Here is an 18,743-nt window from a genome sequence, read left to right as displayed (position 1 = left end):
TTGGATACCTTGCTGTTTGGTCATACCACAAGTATTGCCATTTAAATAATGCCAGGATGAGGCGCAAAGGCATGAATAATGCTAGGTATATGGTGCCGGAAATACTTCGGTTGATTGGAAAAAGGAAGTTAGGGTATATATAACTTTTAAGACTGCATATTGTTTTTTTGTTTTTTTGAGGGTTGTGAGAGGTAGACATATGACAACTTTTTTTTAATTTTAGTAAAAGAGATAAGAGCAGTTTACTGTTAAAAGAAATGAATAAGAATAATGATAAAACAATAGAGTTTCTTTCTTTCAGACTTTTCAAAAAAACTACTTGTGTGTTCAGAAAAAAAAATTTATTCTGATTTTGACACAATCTGGCATATAATGGCACAATATTCGGAACCATTCTTTACAAGTGGATCTTAAGAAACTCGACTTATTTCAAACAAATTAAAAAATGTTTTTTTAACGCACATACAACTTCTTCTTCTAATTTTTGGCTTTTTCACAAAGTTTAGATCTTATAACAAAAGGTTTTATTTTTGATCGAAAAATTAGCGGAAATTATTTTATAAAAAAGTTTCAAAAATACTTTAAAATTAGTAAGCAGTTTCTAGATAACATTACTGAGAAATCACCTTTTTAGCACTTCAAGTGAATATGTGTGATAGTCTCCGAATACCATCAACGTCGATTTGAACAAAAAATCGTAAAAAATAGTCGTTAAAAATTTTTTACTCTGAGGATTGCTTGAAACTACCCTTCAATTAGGAGAGCAAAATTTTCACCACACCTCTAATTATTTATTTTTAAGGTTCTCAATGTGTTTCATTCATCAAATAAAAATTTTAAAAATGTTCAAGTTTAAATTTTATAAAAGTCCTCGACAGACCTAACACCTTAAAACTTGATTAGCTCAAGGTAAGAGTTTATTATGTCGAAAATAAATACCAATGGAGTTTGATGCTATAAGGCTGACTTGTGAATTAAGTTTCGTGCATATTTCCACTAATGCAGTAGGTATGTGTCTTGGCTATATTATCTACAAATCAGCCTAATTGTAGGCCATTAAACCTGTTTTTGCTATTTTTGACAAATATTATGCTAATGCCAATAAAACCCAACTCATCAAAAAATGTCTAAAATAAATATCAACCAAATTTCATAATAGAAAACTAATCTTGAGAAATCCGTTTATTGCATATTTATACTACAACAATAGGTAGGTGTCTCGGCTACACATTTACAAATCAGCCTTAAAGGCATTATAATATTTTTTTCTTGTTTTTGAATGTTTTGATGAAGATGACTAATGTTAATTTAGGATCAGCTTGAAAAAAAAGTAAATTTGTTAAAAATGTAGAACTCGTTTGGGGACATAATTATAGATAATTTAGATACTAGAATAATATATGTATAATACTAAATTCTCTCTAAACTCTTAGCACAAATAGCCGACTGTTGAAATTTCAACCTTGTAGAAGAAGCAAGGGTTGTAGGTTTGCATTCGGTATCGCTTTTCACATGCGTAGAAGCCTTTTATTAAAAACGAACGAGTTAAAGTCAACAATGAAATATGCAAATTGACTGCTAGTTACTGAAAAGCACTTATGAAATCATACAATCATTCAATTTAATTTGATTGTAATGGGCAGTCAACTGTTATAGTCAACAGCAAATACATATACAGACATTTATACATATATACAGTTATATATATATACCTATGTATATCATGCGATGTCGAAATTATTACTTCATTCCGTTTTCATTTGGACATGCAGCTGCTTTGTGGCTTTCTTTGCCATTTCCATTACCATTCCCATGCACGACGCGTCATTTATTCTGGCTCTTTGGCAAGGCTGCTGGTAGCGCGTCCATTCAGCGGCTTGTTGGTGGCTAGATGGATGGCATTTCCCATTAAGCTGGTGCGCCACGGCAATTGTTGGAGTGGTCATACACATATATATGTATATATGCATTTGTATGTGTTTATGTATGTATGTGCGCCTACTGGTGTGTGTCATGGACTTGTGCACCGAAATTATCGAGTAGTTGTGAATAGAAATTTTGGCCATGCGCCAGGCATCGTCTGCCATCTTGACGCTGCCAATGCTACAGCGCTGGCGTATTGTCCGTCCAAAAAATCGACGACATCAGCTTAACGCTGCCAATATATAGCGTGAGCATTGTCACAGATCGACTGACTGATTGTCACCAACAACAGTCAAGGTGTGCACACATACTTATATATGAATGTATGCATGTATGTATGTGGTTTTGTGTGTTGCAAATGGAGGAGGGCCAGCAACTGCCGCCGTCTGTGGCTGCTCTGCGTTCTCTGCCATATTGAAAGCCATTTGGTTCGATTGGTTCGTGCACGACAGATTGGCTGTGAAAATTTATATACACCCAAATTTTGGTTGCTTGCTCGCCAGCCGTTAGCTTAGCGGTCGCTAGCTATTAAGTTGAAGAAATGACATTTGGCAATAATTTCGGCGAAAAAAAATCGCTTAAATTATTTTCTGCGCGCAATGGCTGTGTGAGAGGCAGCATGGGAAATGTCAAGTTAATTGTCATTGCTCACGAACAACATGTACCGTTAGAAGTTCGTAAAGCAGGAAACACGCAGGTATACACACACTCACATACATACTCGTACGAATACATAGAAGGGGAGTAAGAAAATTGTTTTGCTTGCTTTTTGATATTCAATAATTGCACAGCGCTTACTCACGCGCTTTAAGTTTAGACACTTTAATTGTTTTTGGGCATTTTCCCACTGCCCTTGCGACATTCAAGCGTTGCCAAATCGTATAGATTTGATATACAGTATACCTATGTGTATATATATATGTACTATAAACAAACCGAAAATAACATTCGCTTTTCCCACTCATGTGCAATTTAAATTGGTCTCCGTTTGACATGCAAACATGTTGTACTTTTCATCGCCGAAAATTAATTTGCGGAAATTATTGCAAATAATTGAGTTATGTTCGTAGTTTTGACAATTTCATTTGTTACACGCTTTCAACGCCCGCGCATTTATACAAGCACTATACTATATACACAAATATGTATATATATAAATACATATATATAATACGTTGTAAATTATTGTTAGTTTAAATTTAGTGGATTTGACTTTCACCTTGAAAATTCACTACGGGGGGTTGACACGTTTCTGCGCGCGGCATAAATAACAAATATATATGTATGTATATTAATGCTTACATATCTATTACTGCTACCAACATATATACACATAGTATATAAAGTATAATTGTTGACATGTGTACCTTTTCACAGCTTTTGAGCAAGGCAAATAAACTACATGTTGGGACCTTGACTAGGAGAGAATGAAATGCCTTTAGTGATATTCTTTATTGTCTAAATTCTTTCAGCTTTTATGGATTACTTATTGGCAATATTTTACGATGTAGTCAGCTATATATATACATTTTAAGCAATAATGAATATTTTTATATAAAAATAATTTTTTAAATTTTTTTGTTTTACAATTTTCCAATTAAATAGCAATAGTTAAGGGGTTATATACAGTAAGAAGGCAGACAAAAGAGAGTTTTACAAATTTTTTATTAAAAAAATTATTCTCACCGTTAAGTATATCATTTTATATAAACAATTTAAGTCAGAATTTTTTTTTGTCAAAATGGCGGTTTCTCCAAAAAAACCGCTTTCTGACCAACACAAGAAGAATAGTTCTAAGTAGGTTTAATTTTTCTTGTTTCTACTAATTTTATTAGTTTTTAGTTACAAGAGAGTTCCAAAGTAAACAGGACTTAAAAAAAAAAACAGAACAAATGGTTTTTTTCGGCAAAATCAGTTTATTTTATTCAAAATAGTCTCCTTCTGCTTCAATACAGCTTTTTGCACGGTCCAAAAGCATGTCGAACGAGTGTTTTAGCTCGTTGGCCGGTATGGCCGCCAGTATGCCGGTGCAAGCCTTTTGAATGGCCTCTACGTCTGCATAACGCTTTCCTTTCATGGGCAAATGCATTTTTCCGAAAAGAAAGAAGTCGCACGGTGCCATATCAGGTGAATACGGGGAGTGGTTAATGGTTAAAATGTGATTTTTGGTCAAATAATCGGTCACAAGCGTCCTTCGAATGTTGGATTCTGAGCAATTTTTGGTCGTCAGTCAATTTGTGCGGAACAAACCGTGCACACACCTTTCGTAAACCCAAATGTTCGGTCAAAATGCGATAAATCGATGTTTTGGAGATGTTCAATTCCATTTCTATGAATTTCAATGATGATTTCGGCTGATTTTTGATGAATTCACGCACAGTTTTGATGGAATTTCCGGTGATCACGGATTTTGATTGGCCCACATGTTGATCGTCATTTATGTCCTCACGACCACTTTGAAAACGTTGAAACCACTCGTGCACTCTGCGATAGGCAAAATCATAAACGCACCTTGTATGTTAGCCGTCTTCTTCAAAATTAAAAATTAGCAAAAAAATATATATAATGTTGCCTACAATTAGGCCGATTTGTAAATAATGTAGCCAAGACAGCTGCATAGTATTTTAGTGGAAATATATGTATCATAAATGTAGTGCTCACGGTTAGGCCTATATTATCAAAGTGCGTTTGTATTTATTTTAGACGTGTAAATAGTTTTTAATAAGGCATACTTTTTTCGAAGTCGTTTTTTTTTCACTGTAGGGTGTGCTTTGTGAGCAGATGTTTCATTGGTCCACATTGCTTTAAAAATGAAGTCGATTGCAACGTTACAGTCAATGGCGAACGCTGCAGAGTCATGATGAATGACATTTTGTACTCTGATTTGGAGGATAAGCCCAAGATGATTGATGTATTCGAAAATAACATTTTTTTGCGCGTTATTGTTGAAATACGGCCTCAATTGCTACAAAAAGTGGTCAAAAATTTGGCCTCCAGATTGGAAATTATTCAATCCAGGCGGTCACTTGCCCGAACCATTTTTAAAACATATTGGCGAACCCTGATCCTTATTATGAAAACAAATTCTTGGCCATAATATTAAATTATATGCCATCAAATCCTTAGTTTCACATGCATTTGTTTTTAAAGAATAGAGTTCGGTTAAACTAGCTAAGTAGTCACTATTATAGTAACTTATTTGAGAACTTCATAAGTTTACTTAATCAATTTACACTTGGCATTTAGATTTGTCGACTAAGCAAACACTCACATACATGTTTATTAAACATTGTTATTTTTAATAAATTTCTTGGTACTCGTTAATACAAGGCAAGCGTACAATTCAGCTATAAAGTTGATTTAAGAGCTCTCGTGGTGATTCAGACATTAAATAAATTATCTATAGTTATTGTTTAAAAACACAACAAAACACAAAGCAATAAAAATGCAGCGTATTTATTTCAATAAGTCAAACATGACCAGACCTTGGGAATTACTTGAGTTAATTAAATATTTGTTTTGCGAATATTTGAGCACATAAACCATTATATTAAATTCGAATAAATAACTTGACTTTTTGGTTTCGCTTTATTTGCTTATCTGCAGGTATTTCTCTAGTATACATGGTTGGACTTAGCAGGAGTTAGCAACGTCTATTGCTGTCTGGAGCTGAACTGCAGACATATTTTTAAAATATTCTAGATTACATTTAATAAACACTAATTATGTGTGGCTTTATGTTCAACTGGGATTACCCTGCATTCCTATGATACTTTTACTTGCACTCTTTTTGTCTGGCAACGTTTTCCTGTTTACTTAAAGTGCGGATAAATTAAATAGATATTGTGATTTATCCCTTCCATATCTAAAGTATTTGCGGTAGCTTCAAGTATTTGCTAGTACTTCGGCATGCTTACTGCAGAGAATAAATATTTATACATATGTATTTACGAAGCTATGTTACCAGGAATTGGTTATGGTTACTGACTTGCCGTTTTCCAGGTACCGATATGAAGTATGTTCCAGGAATATTACTTTAGGTATTTTTCTATAGGCAAAAGTGAAGTGATAAATAAAATTGAAAGCAAAAATTAAAAAAAAATACATTGAAAGTAATAAGTGTCTAAAGAGTTGAGTGATACCCACCCACACTTACTAGAGACCTTTTATGTAGTTATGAGCCTATTTTAGTTAGAAATACAGGCAACCTAACCTTGTAGTGAATTAATATTGGGTTGTCGAAAAAGTGGTTAGCACAGAAGATATACGACTGCAACCACATCTATTGACTAAATACGAAAATATTTTTTCGACTACCTAATATTATTATTTATTAGCATAGAATTTCTAAATTCCATGTATGTATGTATTCACATATGCAACGTTCATTGTCAAATAATTTCATTTATTTTCTCTTCTATTTCTGTAAATCTTCTTTATGAATAATGCAATTTTCAAACAGTCAATCAATCGATCTTTCAGCAGAAATCTTCGCATTTTTTCTGTTTAAATATCCATTGCGCCACAGGGTGCCTTTTCAGTATTCGCTCGTTAAATGTGCAAATTAATAGCAAATTGCTTCGTTCGCGCATACAAAATTGTTTGCACATTTGCGCTCCCCTCCCCGCGCCGCGTACGCAGTTGCTTGCCATTGTTTTTAGTTATGTGCGTTGCCAGGGAATGTAGCGAAGCAGTTGGCAACACACGTTGGCAATTCAATTAGACGTGCAACGCTTGTACGCTTAGCAGCAGCAATAGCGCGTGCAATGTGGCAAAAATGCGAACAACACTATGTACAGCTGCAACTTTTCGCAACAGCCGGTGGCCCAGTAGGAAAATTTTGGGAATTAAAATTTCTTCCGAACATTTTTTTTTGTATTTTGTTGAATTGAATATAGTTTGGTTGGAATACAGTGTCATTCGTAATTTGACAAAATATTAAAAATTTATAATATAAGTTATTAAATCGATATTTTAGTGTACCATAATAAATAAATATAATAAAATAATAAACTACGGGAATATTTTTTTTTATTTTTATAATTTTTTTTACTTTCTTTGTCTAATCAATTTATACATATTTAATAATATCTAAAATGTCGAAGTTATGAAACTTTAAAGACTTCAAAGACGACTTCTACAAATTTCCTGCCGGGTATGTTGACATTTTTCTCAGCAGCAAAAACTATGCGAGAATTTTTTTTTTGTTATGTACACATTTCGTGTACATATATCTAATCGTACATAACAATAAAGCATTATTGAATGAGCATTGCATAGAATAAATATGATGTTACGAAAGCTATGTGTAGACTAGTTCTTATTTTCTTTTATATAGCAAAAATTCAGTCTAATAAACGGTGTTATACTGAATTGAAAAACCCTTCTTCACCTGATTTCTGCAACGGAGTGGTGGTCTTCCGCTTTCTCTGCCTTCACCGGCGGGTACTAAATCGAAAACCTTCAAAGCTGGAGTGTTCTCTTCTATCCGTTGGCTCTTTCATCTCGTACCGCTCTTCGTTCTATCGACTGCGGTATTCGCCAGCAATAGGTTGAAGAAGTCTTCTTTTCAGAAACTTCGTTTGGTATCGAACGGCTCGGACAGGTCTTTACCGATCCTCACGGAGATTTTGGTGTTGCTCAACGTTAGGTTATACAGCCGTGTGAGCTTTGCGGGGATACCACCTTCAGACATAGCGGCATAGAGGCAGTTTCTTTTCCTGCTGTTGAAGGCGGCTTTAAAATCGATGAAGAGATTGTATGTGTCGATCTTCTTTTCAATGGTCTTTTTCAAAATTTGGCCCATAGTAAATATCTGGTCAGTTATTGATTTTCTAGTTCTAAAGCCGCACTGTTAAAGCCCAATCTGTTTATTTGACGGTGGGTTTTCGGCTTTCACACACAATGCTCGATAAGACCGTATATGCGATATTAAGGAGGCTTTCCCCACGGTAATTGGCGCTGATTGTGGGGTCTCCCTTGTTGTCTATTGGGTACAGCACACCTTGGATCTAATCGTCGGGCATGCAGTTGTCAGTTATTTCAGAAATATATACGATCTAATTAAGTATCCGAATAGACACCAATTTATATGATATACTGTTAAAACTGTTAACTCTCAAATATTCAAAAAATATTTTAACCAAATCTCATCCAATAAGTCATATTTGATTCGTTCCTTCTATAACCTCTAAATAATTTTTTAGCAATGCGCCGAAAGGTAGGCAACATTTTCCTTTATCAACTAAAATTAAAAATGCAGTTAGGTTGAAACGGTTATTTTCAGTCTCATGCTGACTCACCATATCTCTTGAATATATTGCTGGGTAAATATGAATATACACTTACATATATATATTGTATGTATGTATATACACCAATGCTTTTCATCACCCGCTGCCGTTTTTAACAATGCAATTGCAACTAAGCTACACAATTGCTCTTCGATTATCTTACTAGGCCCGATTAAATTGTGATCTGACTATATGTGAATATACATACAAACAAACAAATATACATACATACATTAGTATCTGCAATGCTTTAAAGGGGTTGAGGTTAATCGAATAGTAATAGAACTTTTGCAAATTTGTAGCCAACTACATATACATGTACATATGTGTTAGCGTGTGTGTGTGTCTGTGTAATACGTCAACATGAAAATGTTGTTTGTGCTTCGATGCTGACGTCGTCGCCAACGCACATTCTTAGCATATTTCGAGTGTATTAGTAATGTGTGTTGCTATGTATGTATCTATAGTACAATGAGATCTATTTGCATCTGGTGGCATGAGAGTTGTGCTCTGAAGGCATCGGATTTGCGCAATTAAAAGATATATAATTTAAGTTTTATTAACTTTTTAAAATATTTGTGAATATTTGTGTCATTTACAACTAGTTTTTGAATAATTTTTGAATCGAAATAACGGTAAATTATTGCTTATAACAATGTGTTGTTAACAAATTAAATCAGTGGGAGACTTAAACATATTAAGAACCAACTTCTAGCTACAGATTTAATTGACTTCATGGAAGTGGTTTTCCTTATAACAGTAGTAAATACCAACTGAATCTGACCATTGCTAAGATACAGATTCTTTAAAATTTAGATAGTCAAATTTCCGCTTTAAGACTTCATTATACAGGTTGGCTCTATCACAATAGACAGTAAAAGTTGCCTTAGGCTAGGTTATGCCGTATTTTTTTTTAATTTTCTATTCAAGACAGTGATACATTTTTGGTTACTTCGTAATCGGTGATATTTGAAAAAATCGCCAATTCGGTTATCTATTTGGTTATAGTTAAGGTAGCATTAGGGTAGTTCTGTCTTTTCTTATTCTACAAAATAATATTTGGGAACAAGGAATTATTTCTTGCTTTAGAAGTGATTTTATGAATGATGAATATTATATTGATTACCATTTTTTGGTTATAATTTTGTTATTGGTGCTCACATAGATTAAAAAAGAAAAGCGAAAAACTCTGGTTTTGACTTTAAATAAAAAATTAAAAATAAAAGTTAAATATAAAATATGCAAAAATTTATGTCAATTTATTTTTGCTTTGAAAATGACAAAATTATGTCAAATACATCATTATGTATTATATCACCCTCATGCAAACGCGTATAATGTTCTTAAAATTCAATTATTTTCAGTTTAATTTCTCCATTAGCACAACAATGCGAACTTGACTGATGGAAGCGGAGATAGAGATACAAAATATATATTTTTTGTCATAAATATGGCATTTCACGAGTTTTTAGCATTGCAATAATTCTTACTTGATTTTAATATTATTTGAAAACTAACAATAATTCAAAGTTTTACTCGTATGCCTATATTTTTACTACCGGATAACATAATGCTAATCGAAATATTCCAGCTCAATTTTGTTGAAACGTCTTCGATTGAAAAATATGCTATGTAAACTGAACCAAATCAACGGAATTCTATATGTTGGATATAAGAAGGACAAATGTCAATCAGACGGGGTGAAATCATTATACATATTATGTATATTGTAAAGGGTAATACCTTTCGAAATTCCGAAAAACACTAAAACTTCCAATTTAATAGAAAATTTTTAGTATCATTCGAAAGAAAATTATTTCGCATTTATTTTTTGAAGATTATTTATTACCAATGTTGGCCGTGGCTACTTCTCAGATGATCCATCCGTGGAGTCCAATTTTCGATGACTTCATAGAGCATTTCGACAGGTAACTGGCGAATTCAACGCGTGCTGTTTTACTCCAAAGACAATCGAAGTGAGATTGTCCGCATAGAGCTTAGATTTTACATATCCCCAGAGAAAAATGTCAAACGGTAAGAAATCACACGATTTTTGTGGCCAAACGAACGGCCCAAGACATCAAATTATCTGCTTACTGAAATGTTCTCTCAATGAATCCATTGATTGATATGATGTGGAAAGTGGCGCTGTTTTGTTGAAACCAAATGTCGGCGAGACCACGAGCTTTAATATTAAGCATCAAATAGTCGGATCGATGATTCTACCGGCCCTCAAAATACACTAAACCGTTGTTCTGGACAAAATGGTAGCTCTTAAATTTCTTCAGATTGCTCTTCATACCAAATGTGGCAATTTCGCTTGTTTACATATCCATTGAGTTGAATGGGCCTCACGCTGAACAAAATTTGGCTCGAAAATGTTGGATCTTTTTGGAACTTTGCAAGAGTCCATAAAGCGAAGCGATGTTCCTTGGGAAGGTCGACGTAAAATGCGTTGTCTATTCTGTCGATTATTATTCAATATTGAATTCTGGGCCTCAAGACGTGCCGATTATGTTGACCATACGTTGTTCGAAGCGCGCAATCGCAATTCTTTATAAAACATGAATTTTCGTAATAAAGTTGAACGATTTTTAAACGTTGTTTAGGCGTACTATATGTCTTTCCATGATGAAATGACAAACAATATTGAGCAAAAATAACAGCTTGACAATCGTGATAAAAGGCTTTTGAAAAAATACCTCCACTTGGAGCATCCGTTATATGTGCTACATGGGGGATAGGATAATTCGTGGATCGATTTCAGTAATATTCAGTTCGAAATCTTTTAAATTAGGTATATGGGAGTTAGTGGAAGTATTGACTCGACTTTATCCCTTTTTACCATGACGATATATTATTACCTGAAAAAGATGTTCTTTGAGTTTCATTTAGATAAGAGACATATTCACCGATATGCATGTGGTAATGAAGTCAATCAGTAGTACGAAAATTTGTATATTAGGTTATGGGTGAACCGATTATAATAATTTTGTCGCATCAGACCACGCTACTAATAGAAAATATTCACTTTTTCATTACCATAACTCACAGGTTGATCAATATTATTTTTCAAAATTTGATTTTAGTTGATCTACTACAAGTTTTTGATCACTCATTCGTAATGATCCCAACCGATAAATAATGTTGTCAGGCAGTACGTCTTTAAAAGACATGCATATTGCGTTAGAAAAACTAAAACGCTTCTTTCAATAATTTAGCCCGTCATTTCTATCAGACTAAACTGTGTTGGCAACACTGCTTAAATAATGAACAACTGGAACGGTATGAAGATGCCGAACTCGCTGAAATATTTTAAAGTGTACATTTATATCTTTTGCTTTCTCATACTAAAACTACTCTGATGAGTGTGAAATATATAAAACTTTTAAAATATTTCGAGAAATATATTGCACACCTTTAAAATTCCCTTTACTACCCACTAAAATATATATGAAGAAATCTTTATGAACATTAATCCTTGCTTAAAGTACACATACTACCTGCATTTTATATATAACGAACTGTTATTGCCAGATTTCACTTTATTTGCCGTTTTTATGCCCAACTTCCACATACATACACACACACCGTGCGAGCTTATTCATCTTTAATGGTTGCCATTTGGCGCACATTCGGCCAATTTGCCGAGCACTCAGAGAATGCAGATTACGAGCGTCAGCATTAGATGGCTTAAATCTGCTTAGCATTTAATTTATGTGTCAGGCCACTAACTCCTCCAAATTTCCTTCGCCTTTTACTGTCAATTTTTACAGGCCGTTTTTGTGGACTTTTCGCAAAACACTTTTGTGTAATTGTATGTGCAGGTGTGTGTGTGCGCTTTAGTGGAAAATTAAGTTAAAATTCCAATGTTGACTTTTTGGCTTTTCAAAGCATCGTAACTCGCACATCCTTTGTATTAGTGCTGCTGCCATATTGCACACTCGTGTTTGCTTTGTGTGTTTGTGTGTGTGTGTGTTATTTGCTTTGCCAGCAGAAAAACTTTTGTTTTCATTTTTATAAATAGTTCGGAATAATTGGCAAAATTTCAAAATTTAAATGCAAAATGCTCGCCATATGACTGCCAAACCCCAAGCACCGTCACTCCTTAGGCAACACTCAGCCTCCCGCCCGACCACTAACGTCTCACCACCACCAACGTCACACAAAGGGAGCTTCTTTGCATATTTATTGTTGATATTTGTTTAATGTGTGTTGTTGTTTTGCTTTCTTCAAACCGTCGCCGCCGCTGTTTGTCTTCCCTGGCCGCTTTGGTGCCAGCGGGCGAGTGCAAATGCATTAAGCATAGCGGTTTTCGCTAATTTAATGAAATCACCAATTTTAGTTTAATTACGAAAATGTACAAATGACAGCGCAACAACAAAAATAGCACTTTTAAAAGCAAAAATGTTTGTGAAAATAAATAAGATTTGTTTTTATTTTTTTTTATATTTTTGCTTTGATTATTCGGCGGTCACATGCAACGCTATATTTGCACTAATGACGTTTGCGGTTGTGTGTGTGTGTTGGTGTGTGTATTTCATAGATATTATCTGTATATGTGCGCTTGTGCATGCAATTTGCAACAGTGAATTATATGTTTATTAACATATGAATGCATTTACAACTGAATATTGCTATGAACATATATATTTATATAGTATATTAGGGTGTGTGTTATTTCTAAAGAATTTTTTTTGTAGACGCCCCTTAAGGCTTCAGTTTTGCCTTCAAAAGCATTATTCAAAATAAAGAAACTCTTTATTTTCAATTTAAATCATGCCTAAATATCATTTTTTTCCAAAGTGCATAATATGACATTTTGCTGATATTTTTAATTAAAAAAGTAAACCTACAACTCTGAAAAAATCATTTTCGAGCCCAAAAATGCTGGCGCTATAAAACAGGTTTCAATGATTTTTTCCATAAACCACACCTTTAAAAATTTTTAAGCAGTCAAAGTGAGGCTTCACAACTGAGCATTCATATGGTTCCACTGCGTATGAGCAACGCACTTGTTTGAAGGCGCAGTGCTCTTGATGCATAACTTTAACTCCATATATCTTAAGATAATGATTTCATAACAGAAATTGTTACACTTTTTTTTGGAAGCGAGATTTGAACTTTTCTAACTGGTCATAAGAAAAATAGAAATCCGTAAGGCTTTGAAAGACTTTTTAGAAGTGTATAAAAACCTTTGTTTCAGCGTACTAGGCAAAAAAATTAAAAAAAATATTTCATTTTTTTGAACCAGCCTAAGCTACATATATGTATGTATGTACATACCATGTCTATGTATATACATATATATATGCAAGTATATGTGCCTGCACTTGTCTGCCTGTATATTTGCCTGTATCGCGCTGTAATTTGTTATGTTTTTACTAAGTTCTCGCTGTTTTTGTTAGTCTCTTACAAATAAACAGGTGTTCACATCTGCTTTAACTCGCCAATACAAGCTACCTTTCACATTTATTTTATTTAATTTCGTATACCGACTCTCTTGCCACAAATCAATTAACATTTTTAATATCTCATTTATTTTCATTTGTACTTAAACGATTACGAAATTTGACAATTGACATGTTTTGCTTGACTTTTTTTTAATACATGCTATTCAAAATAAAATACCGTTATAAATGTGTACAACAAATTGCATATATTGCGGGAAATTGCAAAACCTTTCGCTTGTAAATGAGTACATGACTTCTAAAGCCGCACGACATGACTGCATTTATTTAGGTGTTAATGATTTTAGTTATTTATATGTACAATCAGCTGATTACCAGGGTGATTTGAAGGTATGCTAGCGCTGAAATTGAATGAAATATTTCAATATTTGTTCTTTATTATTTTGAAAAGTTTATTTCGATTATACGGCCAATATGACTACCTTTATGAATACCACGCTGTCGGTGCAGAATTTTAATATTTTACCTCCCAGAATAGTCGACTTTATCTTGTCAATAAAGCGCCGACTGTTGGCTTTTAACTTTCTAGTAAGCGATCCTAGAAAGTGCCTTTTATTTGCTTCTTTTTGTTCTTCATAGCAGAAATGTGCTTCACGCCTGTATATTATTTCACGGCAAAAAAGGCAAGTGTAATCTTGCCGCACAGAACGAGAGATTTCCACGATATTGAAAAATTATTCCGATATATCTTTTATGGCATTATTTATCTGTGTGCTTTGGCAACTGAAATGCCAGCTAAGATTCCTACTATATTCTGTTTCTACAAAAACACTTACTATTTCATTGCTTTACATAATAAAAATTAAATATTCAAATACTAAATAATTATTTTTCTTTCTTCCTTTCAGGTAAGCGAACTTTCTCCAATGATTTTTTATTTTCGGTATAAACAAAAGGAATGGTAAGCAAATTTTTGACTTAGAACTAATATTCTTTCAGAAAATAGTATGAAAAGGAAAGTTCTTATGACATCTTGTGTTAATCCAGAAATTTGAGAATCCAGAAATTTTTAGTATTACTATCTAAGTCGAAAGTCTAGGTACAATTAAAACATTATTCTGTTATGAAAGCAGAAAGCTTGTGGATGTACTTACTATACAATTTATATATATATTATTACCAATAGAACAATAATTACGAGTATGCCTAAGAATATATTACCAAACAAGCTTTTACAGACTTTGTTGATATTGATTACGGCGGCTAAGGGATCTAGGCCATTTATACCATTTTGGTCGACCACTTTTTGCCATTTTTCCGCAAGAGACTTTATTTCATCAGTGTAAAACTTTTCTGGTTTCTCGGCAAAAAACTACGACAAGTAATTTTCACTGGCTTCTCTTGTAGCCAACTTTACTCCATTAAGGAAGTTCCGCATTGACTGAAACAAATGGTAGTCCGTTGGTGCAAGGTCAGGGCTATATGGTAGATACAAGTCATCAAAGATGTGTGTGCTCTAGCGTTGTCCTGATGGAAGACGAAGCCCGTTCTGATGATTGGTTCTGGCCGTTTTTTTTCGAATGCTTGCTTAAATCTCATCAATTGTTGACTGTAAAATGAAGAATCAAGCAGCTCATAGTGGATTATTCTTTTCCAATCCAACCAAAAACTCTCTCCAGCAACGACATCTGTTCACAAAATACGATAAGGCTTTTTGGACTACCCAATAGTATAAATGATCAGTGTGACGAGTTGAGTCGATTTTGCCATGCTTGGCTGTCTGTTTATATGAGATTTAGTACCTCATTTTTTGAGATATTGTTCTGAAAATTTGCATTCCTCCATTTCTCACCAAGAAGCTGCTTATTTGTCGGAACCGTCGATATCGGATCATTACAACATATAGCTGCCATATAAACTGACCGATGGGAATAAAGCGATTATATGAGAAGCTTTTCCATTTGACGAGATATCTTTACGAAAATTGGCGTAACTTATTAATTAAAGCAATGTGCAATACAGACGGAGAAATTGTTTACATTGGATAGTTATAGCATATAGCTGCCATACGAACTAAACAATCGGCATCAAGTGCTTGTATTGCAATATTTTACATTTGAAGAGATATTTTATCAAAATTTCGGAGAGGTTATTGTAAGAGGACTTTTTTCTCCGAAGCAACAGAAAAACAGATATAATTCAACGTTCTCTTATAGATCTTTAACTCATTTCAGCGCTGACAAAGTCAGCCGATATAGTTTAGAGAGCTAAATGAGGAGCAAGAGACCCACAATTTGAAGTATTCATATTGGTTTTATTGTTTCGCTTTGAAAATATCATATCATCGTATTTGTCAAGTTTGATTATATTTGTTTCAAGTACATTTTTTAGTTCAACTCTTTCTAATTGGATTAAAAAAACTATACTTTGGTTAATTTTGGAGGCAGATCTCTTCTTGATTAGCTCTGTTAAAAACTTCACCTAAAAACATACAATGTCGGTGACTTAAAATTTTAATCTACTGATTCTTCTAAAGAGTATCGTCAATGTGATATGATCAAATTTGACCCGGATTCACATTAAAAAATACATATTAAAAAAAATATATATATTTATTAATGTCTTTACAATATGCTTCTGAAGTGTTACAAGCTTGTCCACGCTTAATCCAATTTTCTAGGTACTTCTAAGAAGCCTTCGATTGCCTTCAGCGACTTCGGCGAATTTTTGGTTTTTTCCTTCTAAAGAGTATTGCAAATTCCATAGATCAAATTTGACCCGAATAGACAAAAAAAATACGTATTCAAGTATTTAAAAACAGTATTTATTATTTCCTTCATTATAGGCTTTTGATCCGTTACAAGCCTGTCGGCGCGGAATTCAGTTTTCCATGTACATCTTAGAAGCTTCGGATAGTCTTCAATGACTTCAGCGAATTTGGTATTTTTTCAGTTTTCGCTCTTTTCTAGAGCATTATTTGTGAGATTGGTGCACAGTTTCGAGGCGAATGACACGTTTGAAAAATGTAAGGCCGCCAGCTTAATTGTTGAGAAGAAATTTACTATTTAAATAACTTTTTTGTAATAAAATTTTTTCTGGCAGAGTTGTAAGACCACTGCTGTCATTAGCTCCAACATCTCCAAAAATAACTATTACGCCTCCAATGTTAACGGCCACTGCGAACAAAAATTCCACAAATGTCAAAATTTCACCAATTCATTTGGCAAATGCCATGAAATGCATTTTAGAAGTCGTTAAATGCAACGCTGATCACCAGTCATGCAGTGCAGCAATAAAATGGACTACAGAATGACCAACCAGCACTATTCACTGTCAATCAGCAAGTCAATCATTCACCCGCTTGGACCGATAGACAAGTAGACGCTGGAATGGGAGTTTGTGCGGTTACCTAATGAGCACATATACATACATATACATATATGTATAAGAGACACACACACACACATTATTTGCTTCATCAAATTAATGCATTTTTAAATGCACTCTTCACTCACCGCGCCCGCTACGGAACGCCTGCAGGCGCGCCAAGTCACGGAAGATAACAAAACCATCATACATACATACAAGTATTTGTATATATATACACGTAGTGGAATAAAACGCTCGTAAACAATGCTTCAGCGAGTGGCGAACAACAGGAATAATTAGCGTAATGCGATGTTAGAGCCAACGCCGTGATGTAATCGAGTTTAATGATTATTTGTGAAAATTTGCACAACCCCTTCGTACATACACACACACACACATAGATACATATTTACTACTTTTTACTTGCTTGCGGGAAGAGTGAAAAACAAAAGCAAAGTCGAATAAAATTAGTCGAGAGAAAAGATTGCAAAACAACGAGATTTAAAGCGCGTCGCGCGCTTTTATTTTCGCAACGCTTTTCAGTGCATTGTTTTTGCACATAGCCCACCAACACATACAACATAGTTACATATATACATATATTTCCGTTATAGTGCAACTATTTCACAATTCACTAGTTCTGTGGGCGCGCTTTGGCAATTGAAAGCAGAGCGAGGCATTACTTTGCGCTAATTACGAATTCATTTCTAACGCTGAAAGGTCATAGTTCAACTGTTGTTGTTGTTGTCGCTTTCGAATGCGCTGCTGCTATTGTTATGAGCATAGACGTATACTATATCTATGTATATATGTATAAATGTACCGTTAACCTTCCAGGTGTGTATTTGGTGATGACTTCACAGTTTGCGTGGGCGCGCTTTTGTTGCCATGACATAGCGCTAGTGCGGCGCTTGCAACAAACTATAAAATTGCAATTTCAACGCGTTGCAAGTGAACTCACTGTATTGCGTAAGAAGAACTATCAAGTGTTAATGCCTGGTATTTAATTTTGTATTTGCAATGCGTGTATTATTATGACGGCGCCACAATGAAAATGTTACTCATACGCACAGGTGCGCTAGGGGGCTTAATGCTTGTTTATGAAGCTTGCGCTATAAAAATGTGAATTATAATATTTTGCAGTTTTTAAGAAGTAATTATTTTTATGTTCAACTGCGTCGACGGTATAATACCCTTCACATTTTTATAGCTTTAACGGTATAAAATTGTTTTTATTTTGACTTTGATCAATTAGTTTGTACGGGAGATGTACTTGTATGCTATAGTTATCTGGCCTGAACATTTTTTTAAGATTTGAGAATTTTTTCGGGAAGTAATTCGCATCAAGTTTTGTGAAGATATCTCGTCAAATAAGAACGTTTCCCTGCATGAACTGGCTTTTGGTCGGTCAGTTTGTATGACAGCTATACGCGATTGTGAACCTATCTGAGTAATTTTCAAATCGGTTATAGCGCTAAGTTTGATTAGCCTCTATGCCAAATTTCGTGACGATAGATGGTCCAATAAGAAAGTTTTCCATAGGCAGACTTGAGTTCGAACGGTTAGTTTGTACAGCACATATACTCTGTAGAGATCCGATATCGGTAATTGTAATGAATTAACAGCTTCTTTGGCTGAAAAGATTGTGTGCCAATTTTCAGGCCGATATCTTTTAAAATGAGGGACTAGTTCGCGTATATACAGACAGACGAAAAAAATACAGACTCAGCTCATCACGCTGTTCATT

At 34.2% G+C, this 18,743-nt stretch overlaps 1 long non-coding RNA gene across 1 annotated transcript in view; it reads left to right on the top strand.

Annotated features, from left to right (window-relative positions):
* LOC115066375 (uncharacterized) overlaps positions 1-16,408 on the top strand; it is a 77,544-nt gene extending 61,136 nt beyond the window's left edge. Inside the window, exon 3 of the long non-coding RNA XR_007422996.1 lies at positions 14,536-16,408. This is a non-coding gene — a long non-coding RNA (uncharacterized LOC115066375). The remainder of the gene's footprint in view (positions 1-14,535) is intronic.
* Positions 16,409-18,743: the final 2,335 nt, after the last annotated feature.

This window comes from Bactrocera dorsalis, chromosome 5 (genome assembly GCF_023373825.1).
Source record: "Bactrocera dorsalis isolate Fly_Bdor chromosome 5, ASM2337382v1, whole genome shotgun sequence".
NCBI lineage: Eukaryota > Metazoa > Arthropoda > Insecta > Diptera > Tephritidae > Bactrocera > Bactrocera dorsalis.
The sequence above is the reverse complement of the archived record's forward strand: the minus strand, read 5'-3'. Positions and strand labels throughout refer to the sequence as shown.